Source organism: Schistocerca serialis, chromosome 7 (assembly GCF_023864345.2).
Source record: "Schistocerca serialis cubense isolate TAMUIC-IGC-003099 chromosome 7, iqSchSeri2.2, whole genome shotgun sequence".
NCBI classification, from domain to species: Eukaryota; Metazoa; Arthropoda; class Insecta; order Orthoptera; family Acrididae; genus Schistocerca; species Schistocerca serialis.
Window position 1 is genome coordinate 199390572 of NC_064644.1, and position 13283 is coordinate 199403854.

General features: G+C 43.6%; 1 pseudogene; it reads left to right on the top strand.

Annotated features, from left to right (window-relative positions):
- The first annotated feature begins 645 nt into the window (after positions 1-645).
- Positions 646-763, top strand: LOC126413688 (5S ribosomal RNA; annotated as a pseudogene).
- The last annotated feature ends 12520 nt before the right edge of the window (positions 764-13283 follow it).

Genomic DNA, 13283 nt, shown 5'->3' on the forward strand with positions numbered 1-13283 from the left:
GCTCCTAGTTCTTAAGGTATGCATTTGGATATTTTAGCTCGTTTTGCTCCTTACCACCTTTCAAAATTTGTAATATTGTTTTCAATATCTTGTACATGTAGATCATCCCGACCCGTTGGCCGTGCGGTCTAACGCACGGCTTTCCGGACGGGAAGAAGCGCCTGGTCCCCGGCACGAATCCGCGCGGCGGATTTGTGTCGAGGTCCGGTGAACCGGCCAGTCTGTGGATGGCTTTAGGCGGTTTTCCATCTGCCTCAGCGAATACAGGCTGGTTCCTCTTATTCCGCCTCAGTTACACTATGTCGGCGATTTCTGCGCAAACGAGTTCTCCACGTACGCGTACACCAACATTACTCTACCACGCAAACATAGGGGTTACACTCGTCTGGTGTGAGACGTTTCCTGGGGGGTCCACCGGGGGCCAAACCGCACAATAACCCTGGATTCGGTGTGGGGCGGCGGAGGGCTGAAGTGGACTGCGGTAGTCGTCGTGGGGTTGTGGACCATTGCGGCAGCGGCGGGGACGGAGCCTCTCCGTCGTTTCTAGGTCCCCGGTTAACATACCATACATACAATACAAGATATAGATCTATACAAGTGAGGAAGGAAGGTAGGAAGATTAGTGTTTGAAGTCCCGTCGACACCGCCAACGGCCTTGCCGCAGTGGTAACACCGGTTCCCGTCAGGCCACCGACGTTAAGCGCTGTCCGGCTGGGCTAGGACTTTGATGGGCGACCATCCGGTCTGCCGAGCGCTGTTGGCAAGCGGGTTGCACTCAGCCCTTGTGAGGCAAACTCAGGAGCTGCTTGACTGAGAAGTAGCGGCTCCGGTCTCGCAAACTGACACATGGCCCGGAGAGCGGTGTGCTGACGACATGCCTCTCCATTCCCGCTTCCAGTGACGACTGAGGGCTGAGGATGACACGGCGGCCGGTCGGTACCTTTGGGCCTTCATGGCCTCTTCGGGAGGAATTTCCCATCGACACCGTTGTCATTAAAGACGGAACACGAACTCAGATTGTTTCAAGGGTGGGGAAGGAAATTGGATGTTCTCCTTCAAAAGAACCATTCCCGCTTTCTGTAGGGATTTACGATAATCGCGGAAAATCTAAATCATGATGGCCGGGCGGCATCTGAACCGTCATCCACTCGATTGCGGGTCCAATGTGCGACTGGCTCGGTAGAGACTTCTAGAAGCAGAACTGAGAGAGAGAGAGGTATTAAGAAAGAAAGAGAAGGGGAGAGAAAGAGAGAGAGAGTCTGTGTAATCAGAAGAAATTGAGGTCGCAGGGTATACGACACTGATTTTGAGTGATGGGTAGTTATTCTCCATGCAATGAAAAGCTTATTGGGAGTATCGACGGTGCATTGGTCACGAGCTTTCATGGATACAAGCTGTCAGCGAGGTGCTGACGCGAAGCCGGTGCAGACGTCTGAAGAAACCGGACACGCCGTGTGAGTGAGCGCGCGTCGTGTCGGTCAGTCATTACCGGCTGCCGGCCGTGGAAAATTGTCCTTAACGCTCTCGGCTACGAGCGCGGCAGTTATTTATACCCGCAGGGCCGGAGGAGGACTTTTTTGCGAACGGAACGGCAACCGGTCTGCAGGTCGTTCCTCAGGGCAGCCGGTGCACACGTCTCCGATTGTGGGGCGGCAGAGTCTCTCTTCCTTAAGCGGAGCGACTCATCTCTGACGTGACTGAGGCCCCCGAGCAGAGATCGGTTTAATTCGCTCCTGCTACCCACAATGCAGCGCCCAGTATTACAAGAGCCGCAGCTATGAAACTTGCTTCGTAGCTTTACTCACACAACAATTTTCACTTTATTAACGTTTCAGCCTGGCACAGACAGATACAGGCTGCAGAAAAAAATAAGCCGACAGTAACGTCAGATGAGGCCAGAGGACGTAAAATCTAGCAAAATTTCTTATATAACTGACGGACGGAAATGTACTGTTGCGATGATTTGGCTGCAAAATGACAGCCAATCGTCGACGAACGAAGATTAAGGAAGGAAGATTAGGGTGTAACGTCCCGTCGACATCGAGATCATGAGAGACGGAGCACAAGCAGGAATGTCTCAACGACGGGGAAGGTAATCGGCCGAGCCCTTTAAAAAGAACGATCCCGGCATTTGCACGGAGCGATGTAAGAAAATCAAGGGAAATCTAAATCTGGATTAGCGGACGCGGGCTTGAACTGTCGTCCTGCCAAAGTACGAGTCCATTTTGCAAATCAGCTACGTGTGTATGGTAGTTACTGTAGCGAAGAATTGGTCGCAAGAGTCATTAGTTCGTGACGATCACTTGCTGCCGGTCCCTGTGGCCGAGCGGTTCTAGGCGATTCAGTCTGGAACCGCGAGACCGCTGCGGCCGCAGGTTCGAATCCTGCCTCGGGCATGGATGTGTGTGATGTCCTTAGGTTAGTTAGGTGTAACTAATACTAAGTTCTAGGGGACTCATGACCTCAGATGTGAAGTCCCATAGTGCTCTGAGCCATTTGAACCATTTGATCATCTGCTACAAAATGGTATTTCCAAAACAGTGAGTATGTCTTAGAGGGTTTCAAGTTTGTAGTTCTGTCGAAGGAAAAAATTTAGAAAATTTCCAAAATAAATTATGTTTCTTTTATTTTTGTAAAAAGAGTTTAACGATTTAAGTTTTGCTTAATCTGTCATCAGCGTCTGAGTTTACAGTTGCTGATCTACTTGCAACAATGAAAGTTAATCCATGCTCTCCGTAAATTATCTAAAATTAAAACATTTTATCTTCAGATTTTATTGCCAAAAGCAATTTGCTTTACTGCATCACATGTCGGCTACCGTACAGCAGTGCTGTTTCTGTAGGACAGTTCAGAAATTTACACTAATGAGCTAAAAAATTTTTACTACTGACCAGCGCAACATTGAATAGGCCTGGTTATATCTTGGGCACGTGACGCAAAGAGAAAAGTATAAGGGCGATAATAAGAGTTTAAGTTTGAGGACGTTGCTGCAGCGTACATGCAACGTATCTGCACTTCGTTGCAGATATGTAACCCCTGATATGTAGACAACGGATTAGTGTTGGATTCGTCTCTTCCCGACTTGCGTGTGACATATGCAGAAACGTCAATATGGCGACGTTATCAGCAAATGTGTCCATACAGGACCAACGTGCTATTATTCCTTCCTTGGTTGCCGAAGGACAAGCACCGGTAGGCGTGAATAGAGGAATGAAGAATGTATATGCGGCCACATATCTGTCGAAAAGCAACGCAATGGAATGGTGAGCAAAGTTCTATGCTGGTTGCGATTTGACACAAGACTCTGGTCGATGTGGGAGGTCAGCTTCATCCAAGTGGGAGACACTCGAGCACCCGCCCTGTAGTCCTGATCTCTCTCCTTTTGATTACGAAACTCTCGGTCCCTTAAAATAGGCCTCGAAAAGTCGACGATTCCTGTCCTATGAGGATGTGCAGCAGACGGTTACAGTTTTCTTCACGTGGCAAGGCATGGTGTTTTATCAAATGGGAAACTTCAAGCTGATCCGTAGGTGGTACAATTGCCTCAAAGCTCAGGGCGATTTGGCAGACTGGCGTACGGAATCTGGGCTGTACGGCCTTCTAAAGGAAACCTTTTGATTGACCCTTACACAAAAGCGGAGTAAAGAGAAGCGGGAAGTCACTCTAGTGACTAAACCGGCCTCAAACGGGGAAACCTAGTGACTATAGCAACTTTGCTGAGGGGTGACTGATGTCGATCGGCGCCTGAGAACTATCACCTCAGAAACGACGAAGCTGGTCGGCTGTCGCTTGCCTATATGGAATGTGGTTGAGGAACGCTGAAACCACAAATGGATGAGGTGTTGGTCTTCCACGCCTCATCACAGAACGTCGAGGTCGGAGAGTTGCCAGTTCTGTAATGGAGGTTAGGCTGTGGACACAGTTCAGTGCTGGTGTACGGACAGCACACCATGTAGCGCACTTGGTGGAACTTGTGACTCCACAGCAGCCGACACCTACATGATAGCTGTTGACCCACTGTCTCCGTCAATTACGATTGCAATGGACGCAAGACCGGCGAGATCGGACCGTGGACCAATCGAATCGCTTTGCCCTGCCTGATAAATTACATTCTTGATACTAGAGGTCACCGTCATCCAGGCATACTGCTGCTTGAAACATGCACTATTCAACACGCACAGTCTGGTGGGAGCAGTGTTATGCTATGGTGGACCTTCACCTGCTACAGAATCGGACTTGCAGTAATAGAAGGCACTATGACCGTTGTGGACTATGGAGAACGTTATTGCAGACCATGTGCATCCATTATTGCTTGATGTCTTCCTCGACGGCAGTGTGGCATCTTCCAGTAGCAAAGCGTTCTGTGCCGTAGTAGTTTGAGGAGCAGGATACAGAATTTAAGGTGGTGCCGTGGCTTCTAAATTCGCCTGCTGTATACTAGAGACGCTACCGGACGTCAGTTCCGCTCCCGCAAATCAGCGGCGCGTATTCTACGGGAACTTTGTAACGCACGTAGACTTCTGTTGCCGCATACCTGCAGAGACCTACCAAAGAATCCTTTCCGTGTAGAATAGCTGCTGCCTTGCGTTTCAAAGGTGAACCATCAAGCTATTAAACAGACAGTCATAAATGTTTTGGAATAGCAGTCTATGGGATCAAATTGATTTAGTAGTCAGAGGCATACAGCAAATATCTAGTAAATTTCGCACGTAAGTTTTGCCTAGCGTTGACCCATTCATCATAAAAGATTTCTGTGCCTGACTAAGTGATTAAAAAAAAAAAGGAAAGAAAGGTTAAGAAACAAGAAGAGGAGGAAGAAACGAAATGAAAATTCAGAGTAGAGTGGGTATTTGATGTTACTTCAGAGATTACAGATTCAAGTAAAATTTACAAAAACTTCCCATTACGAGCTTACTTTTGAATATGACTTTGTATCCCCTCTGTTGTGGATGAATGTACTGATTCGGTTGAGAAGGGTGTCATAAAGCTACTACATCCTCTCCTGAGGCAAGCTCCTCCAGTTTTGTATACGGCCCTTGATCTCCTGGCAATAGCACGTGGTTTTCGTCCGCGCTAGTCCCACACATGTTCTATCAGGGGGACATGTAGAGGTCGTGCTGGTTGCGGGAGTTCCTCAACTTCGCGAAGAGACGTGCCAGGTGTGGATTCGTATTGTGTTGAAAAAAGGCTCCACTGTATGTCAAATGAGAGGTAACACATGACGACACCGTTTGTCCCTGAGATACCGTTAAGCCTTCAGAGTTCCCTCAGTCACTACTTGCCACGACCTGAAATCATACCCAAAGACTCCGCGCACCACGACAGAGGAGTTACACCACTACGCCGCTCCAGAATATTGGAAGAATGGGACCTCTCCCCATATAGTGATGATAGTCATCCCGGGTAGAACAGGACTGCGATTCACCGCTGAACACAAGTCGATAGCATTCACCGAAAGACTATAGTTCCCGGTCATGGTATCGCTCCAAACGCAGAAGTGTTAATGGTAGGATACGCGTGAAACAGTAACTGCATGCTGGTAGCTTCGACTGATGATGCGGGACGACGCAGAATGTTGCACAGAGCCCACTTCTTGTTATCTGATGGAAGATACAGATATAAAAATGTTACGATGTGCAGCGACATCTTTATGATCGTCAGACGGGGTCTACTGTAACCTTAACGTAAAGTATACCTACCAACATGTTCTCATGCATTCCAACATGGGACCTGAATGACCCATAAATCTGGATTTGATCTGTGGTACAGAGGGAGTAAGAAAAGAGCTCTATTTCGAAAGCTTCAAAGTGCTGCTAACGCTGTATCACACGATTACGCAGCATATTCGCGTCATGGACAATGATCTCCCAACTTGTACTTAAATACCATATCAACCCTGATAACAAAAGTCACGAGCAACACTAGTGTCCGCTTTTTGGCCGTTCTAACTGCCATGGGGAATTGCAAATGTAATAATTTACTTTCCCTCCAATTATGTCTACCTGTACGAAGTTACATTGACGTCCGACCAACTGGATGCTTCACTTTGTCAGGTAGCGTAATTTGACTGGTAAATGCGCCCTAGAGCGGAATAGGTGTTATGTGGAAAACTCTTCACCGGTGTGCTGTAATTTAATAGGGGTAGCTTCACAGGTGTCAAAATTACCGAAGTATCAGTTTAATAAGTCACGGTTGCAAAATAATGACACGAATTCTGTACAGACGAATGGAAAAACTGGTGGAAGCTGACTTGAGGAAGAGCAGTTTGGATTCCGTCGAAATGTTGGAACACGTGAGGCAGTTCTGAACCTACGACTTATCTAAGAAGATAGATTAAGAAAAGGCAAACCTACTTATCTAGCATTAGTAGACTTAGAGAAAGCTTTTGACAATGTTGACTGGAAATCTCTATTTCAAATTCTGAAGGTGGCAGGGGTCAAATACAGGGAGCGAAAGGCTATTTACAATTTGTACAACAACCAGATTGCAGTTATATGAGTTGAGGGGCGTGAAAAGGAAGCAGTGGTTGGGAAGGGAGTGAGACAGGGTTGTAGCCTATCCCTGATGTTATTCAATTTGTATATTGAGCAAGTAGTGAAGGAAACAAAAGAAATATTCGGAGTAGGAATTAAAATCCACGGAGAAGAAATAAAAACTTTGAGGTTTGCTGATGACATTGTAATTCTGTTAGAGACAGTAGGGAACCTGGAATAGCAGCTGAACGAAATGGACAGTGTCTTGAAGGGAATTAGATTAGGAAATGGGACACTTCAGGTAGTAGACGAGTTTTGCTATTTAAGGAGCAAAATAACTGATGATGGTCGAAGTAGAGAGGATGTAAAATGTAGACTGGCGATGACAACGAAAGCGTTTCTGAAGAAGAGAAATTTGTTAACATCGAATGTAGATTTAAATGTCAGAAAGTCCTTTCTGAAAGTATTTGTATGGAGTGTAACCATGTACGGAAGTGAAACATGGACAATAAATAGTTTGGACAAGAAGAAAATATAAACTTTCGAAATGTGGTGCTATAGAAGAATGCTGAAGATTAGATGGGTAGATCACGTAACTAATGAGGAGGTACTGAGTAGAACTGGGAAGAAGAGGAATGTGTGGTGCAACTTGACTAGAAGAAGGGATCGGTTGGTAGGACACGTTCTGAGGCATCAAGGGATAACCAATTTAGTATTGGAGGGAAGCGTGGAGGGAAAAAATCCCAGAGGGAGACCAAGGAATGAATACAGTAAGCAGATTCAGAAGGATGTAGGTTGCAGTAGTTACTCAGAGATGAAGAACCTTGCACAGAATAGAGTAGGATGGAGAGCTTCTTCAAACCAGTCTCTGGACTGAAGACAATAACAATAACAACAGCCTGACAATTCTGTATTTGTGGTCTTTGTTCACCAACAAAATTTTACTGCATTCGACGTTCCATGCCCCGTGCCTATATGTAAAATGATAGGGACCTCGTGTCTATCAATTGTGGCAGTGAATTGGATCCTGTAATTGAACACTAATCGAACGATCTTCCATTAGTGCGAGGATTAGCTGTCTCGACTGTTTCTAAATACATAGTACGCCTTTTTCTATTTTATTTACTGGTCCTCGCACTACAATTATCTGCGAATATCATTTCCCCGTTCATTTACCAGAAAATAATTTTAATTATATTTAAATAATAAAGGTTATGAACAGTTTTACTACTGGTGATATACTTTTTACTTACTGACAAAAACTACTGAGAATTTATTGTAGTCTAGTATCAACACAATGCAAGAACGTAAAGAAGACTCCCATATAGCGGGGTGGTGCAGAGTAGACTCGTTAACGAGGGCAGCTTGTCTAGTCACCATACGGCCACCCAGATTTTGGTGACCTCGTATTGTAATTTTCCTTTTTACCGAAAAGAAGCTTGGGTTGGTGGGAGTACTTTTTGCGTCCGAGTCACTGGTCGACAACTGTCGAACGCATACCATGCGCACCTGGTTTATATAGGTCTAGTAGCGCATTCAGCAGCTATGGCCACTAAGTCTATTAGCGTTGATCACATATCGCTGTCAAGTTGCCTGACAGTATCATACAACAATGAGTTCACGTAAATATGACGTTCATATACGGCTTACAGCTGCCAAAAATGCGAGTAATTATATATTTAGCAACGTACAATCTGCCTATCAACAAACGTAGCAGTTGAATATTTTTCCTACTGGAAGAGGGTTGAATTTTTATAGAAGTACATCCTTCAGATATTTCTAAACGTGGCAATGGCATTACGCAGCTTGATGACTTCATTACAGCCCAAGATAGCGACTGTGCTTATTAAAACAGTCCATACACTATATGACACGCACTTTGAATCAGAGTATACTTCGTACCATTATTGTTTACAGTGTTTCCCATTTCACTGGCGACAAAAATGATGGAATAACGAATGTCTGTACGTCTATGAAGGCATTATAATTGGACTAGGATTCTATCTTACGTTCTTAATCACAAACGTGTGATAGATTCTGAAGTATTTCGCTTTCTGCATCGAATACTGACTATGGTTTTCTGGAAAATATTACTGTATTCAACGTCTCGTATCCTGCGCCCTATACGAAAATGATAAGGACTTTGAGGTGAAACAATAGTTGTGTTGAAATTGATCCTCAACGGAACAGTAATAGATCGGTATTGCATTTGTCCGAGATGTAGCTGCTTCGACTACTTTATGACTACATTGCATACGTTTCTCTATTTTGTAGACTGGTCTTCATCCCACAATCAACTAAGCGCTGTATTTCCATAGTAATTTATAAGTAATTTTAATTATATTTAAACAATAATGGATGATCTTTAAACAGTAATGAACTCCATTACGAATGGAGATTTACGTATTGCTTACTGACAGAAATGTTGGTAATTTTATTGCAGTAACGAAAACTAAGAAGAAGAAGATACCATACACATATCAAAATTCTTAAGATGTCATCTGGCTCCGGTTAGCTAGGGCTATACACGAGCTTTTTCGAACGTTTAATTTTGTACTAAATGCATGCACGGCAGGTATACAGAAAATACTTTGCAGTTAGAGTTTTATTAGTGGATATTGGAATGTGTATGTCAATAGTATCAATAAAACATAGGATTCTATAAAAATCACCCACCTAGCGAAGTATATTCTTTGCTTAGAACAGTTCATTCGAGAACATTTAAGACAAGAGACGGCTGTTTGTTTCTTCCATTGTACAGAAGAGAGCTCCTAATGACATTTCGTGTAAAAAATGCGAGCTCAGGAAACAATGAATGTCATCAGCTGCAAACACGTTGGGGTAAAAGATCTACGGAAACACTTCATTTAATGCCGAAGTACTTATCACAAGGAAGTCTAGTACCCATCATCTGGTCATCAGACTTCAGTACATTCGCATGGGTTATTCTGGACCGTCATACTCATTACCTGAGACTATACCATGTCAAAGACTATGGAGTACCTAGAGACAGCTCTGGGCAAAATTATCTTCCTGTATTCTGCGCGTGCTACGCTCTTCGCCTGGATAACTAACTCTATCTAGTGACGGCAATAAATGGCACAAAATTGGCGTTCAGGTACCCGAAATAGCACCATATCTGATCCCCTGAACACGTCAGCCAGGAACCGTATTATTATTGTTATTATTACTATTAATTTATTCCAACTCTACAGGTGAAAAATAACGTACACATTGGCATTAAAGTTATAAAAAGAAGCTCTATGGCCGAAGCGCCAACAACATTCAATTTTCCTTTACCGCCGTGGCTGTAACATCCACTCACCCGCCAGCTTTCACAATGAAGAAGCAATCGCAATTATTAGTCTACTGGCCGTTTGTTGCGTTTGTTTTGAATATACTGCTTTGTGGAAGGTCGAAAATTTCTTCAGATCTAATTGTGCTGATCTACATCTGCTTCCTGTAGCACATTTTTTTCCTTCTCTACCCCTAAAGGTTGTCAGCGGTTCGAGTTTTTACCCACTGTAAAATAAGCGACTTTTCAGCCAAATAAGAGCTGAGCTGGGTCAGATGACTTCTCAATCTGTAATTATTTGGAGGATTTTTCAAGTCTGATATTTGCCTTGTATCCAAGGGAATCCTCCCAAGTTCTTCCGTCACAACTGGGGGACTAGATCAATTTTTGTTCACTTGTGAGGCAATTTTAATCAGCGCCCCAGCGAAAATTGAAAATGCGTTTTTTATTTTAATTTAATTTTTGTTTTACAATCTCTAATCTTGGGAACTAGGCGGGCAGCTGTAGAACTGCATTCTTCTCAGATGAACATCCCATTGGTCTGGGACTGGGACAGGGAGGTCAGCAGTTGCGAAAATTCTCAATGGTATTTTTGGATCTCGCATAGGCTTGATAAACAGGGAAAATCTCCGTAAAGCCTTGGTAGGATCCCAAGGATGAATTACTTGTTTGTGAAACAATACCAATCCGTTAAATCAATTAGGGTTTTTAGTACTCTACATTGCCTACACCTATAGGAAATGGCAACTGCGAATATTTGGGAGAGATCTGCAGTTCCACTATTTACATTGCATTTAAGGAAAGCCTACTAAAATTTGAAATTCTTTGCCAGAACAGGGGGATAGGAACACGTTTTATTTTAGCTATCGAACAATACGTTCCAGAGAAAAATACGAAACTTCAGTGTATGTATAGGAGTGTATGATAATGTATACTAACACTATCGTCTATGTAATTGAATTAACTAAACGAAACACTCATTTAGCCTTATTCCACAGATCCCGATTGTGACGACAGTTCTCGTCTTCTATGTTCTGTTCGTTAATAATCTGATGCAAGAAAGACCTTTGGTAAGTCACGGTATGGGTCAGACATACTCTGATATTTCCCTGGGAATATGAGTAGCATACGGCTTTTTGTCGTTATCGTTTACGTCGCTCTGGCCTCACGCTCGCTCCTAGAAATTTTATAGTTGTTAGGCCTACTGATTTCCAGTAACTGATCAACAGTCATGTAACCGTGCAGCAGTGGGTCCTACCACTACAATTACGCACTATACATTGCGGTTACGTCGAGAATCAACTGTCAGACCCTGCACAAAGCGTACATTCCGTCCAGGTCTTCCTGCATTTCTATACAAGTTTGACGCGCGGAGTGGCCGGGCCGTTTAGGGAGCCATGTCAAGGATTGCGAAGCCCCACCTGCCGGGGGTGCGAGTCCTCCCCCGGCATGGGTGTGCGTGTCGTTCTTAGCATGAATTAGTTCAAGTAGTGCGTACGTCCAGTGACCGATGAACTCAGCAGTTTGGTTCCTTAGGAATTCACACATATTTTTTATATAAGTTTCTGCTGCTGCGAGTCAACACCCTAATGAGGGCGCCGTCGTATCGACCCCCCGGCCGAAAACTAATAACTGAGTTTCACAAGGTCGTGGTTCATTTGCCATACCTGTTCCTAAAGCGGACATTTTAGTTATTTTAATGCAACAACGAGCCATTTTTATGTTTTTTTATTTAGGCCCATACTCGTTTCAGTTGGCGAAATATGTATCCGAAGCTTCAGTAGGTACATCGTTAAAACGACACCAGTAAATTGGTTGCTGCAGCTGGCCTGTACAAAATTAACAATCTTGTTTGTCTGCCACAATTCGCGAGTGCTATAGCTACGATGTATTACTGGTTAGGTGTACTTACTTCCTACGATTTACTTTTTTTTCTATTGTGAAGTTACATTCAATTTCTAATTTAAACTGCTAAATGATTACACAGAAAAAAAATTATATTGTTTTGCTTTAATATGGTGAATGCTCTGCATGACTATTAAGTAAGTGTCGTAATGGCTGTTTAATTAGGCTGTATTGAATATTATTCAATTACATAGTACATTTTGTATAAAAGAATTAATATTACATATTTCACTCACAGTTGTAGTAAAATTTGCAGACAATAAAGTCAGAACTTTAGATTACATTTTTACATGATTGTACTTCTTGTGTGGCTGTATGACCGAAATATGCAAATAAAATTTTATTGGGTAACCCTGTTTGGTCATTAAGGATGTCGTCTGAGGATGCATATTTGCGAGGATAGATTTCAGTTTTTTCAAGTGATTTCATTCTATTTCCTCTGTTGGCCAGGTTTACTAGTTGTGAGCTATGTCTCCACTTGATGTTCGCCTTCACCTAGATGTACGGCAAATGCGTATTTGCTTAAGTTATTTAAACGAAGACCATGTGTGTGTTCCCGGAAACGTAGACTGAGTTGTCTTCTTGTTTGACCAATGTACTAATGAATTGCAGTACTAATAAAATGCAGTACTAATGAATCGCAGTAAAGATTGTATAAAGACGCTCAAAGAGTTTCCGTTTGAAGGCCGTACAGTCTACGATCGGTATGACAATCAGGAGAAATGGCTGTGAGAACGAGGGCAATCATCCACCGACGCACCGGATTGAATATATCCGATTTGTAAAACATAGTGTCCTCCTGCTCGAAGAAAGCTCGTCCGGTATGAATTGTCGACCATTTAAGGCCTATTTTTGAGGGACCGAAGGCGTGATAACCGCATGAGGAGAGATCAAAACTACAGGATGGGTGCTCGAATGTGTCTTTCTTGAGATGGCGTGACTTCTACATTACGACATTTCCAATATGGAGACGTGCAGCAGCACCCTTCGAGGAGGAAGTGCAAAAGATGCTGTTGAACTGGTACCAAGCGGTCCAGTGTCACTACTAGGAATTTTTTGCCATTAGCAGCCAAGTAACACGACGTAAGAACGGCGATCGTAAAATGATCCTAGCGGAAGGAGACTGGAGACGACTGTCACGCATTGTCATTCACGATTTCAAACTCGATAGTAATGCCTTAGTTAGGGAATGGACACCCATCTCAGTAGCAAACGTCACGGACGGATGGGTATTTGGAGTCGTATATATCGCAAAAGGCCATTGCTCACAGCGGGATATATAGCTGCACGTCTTCAGTGGGCCATACAAGACAGAGTCTGAACAATAGCCGACAAGAAACGGGCAGTGTCGTCGAACGAGTTGTGTGTTTTTTTTTTTTTTTTTTTTTTTTTTTTTTTTTTTTTTTTTTTTTTTTTTTTTTTGCCTGTTGTCAAATGATGTCAGGGGTCGGCAGTACTGGCAGCCCAATGAGGTGTCTGTAGTTCTCACCTGAGGTGGGTCTGTGATGTTTTCCAGGTTATTTTTTTTTTCTTATCATGACTTGTCCCATCGTTTGAGGTTGTCGTGAACAAGTACGTACAAGAATGTTTATTACTGCTTTCTTGGTCTC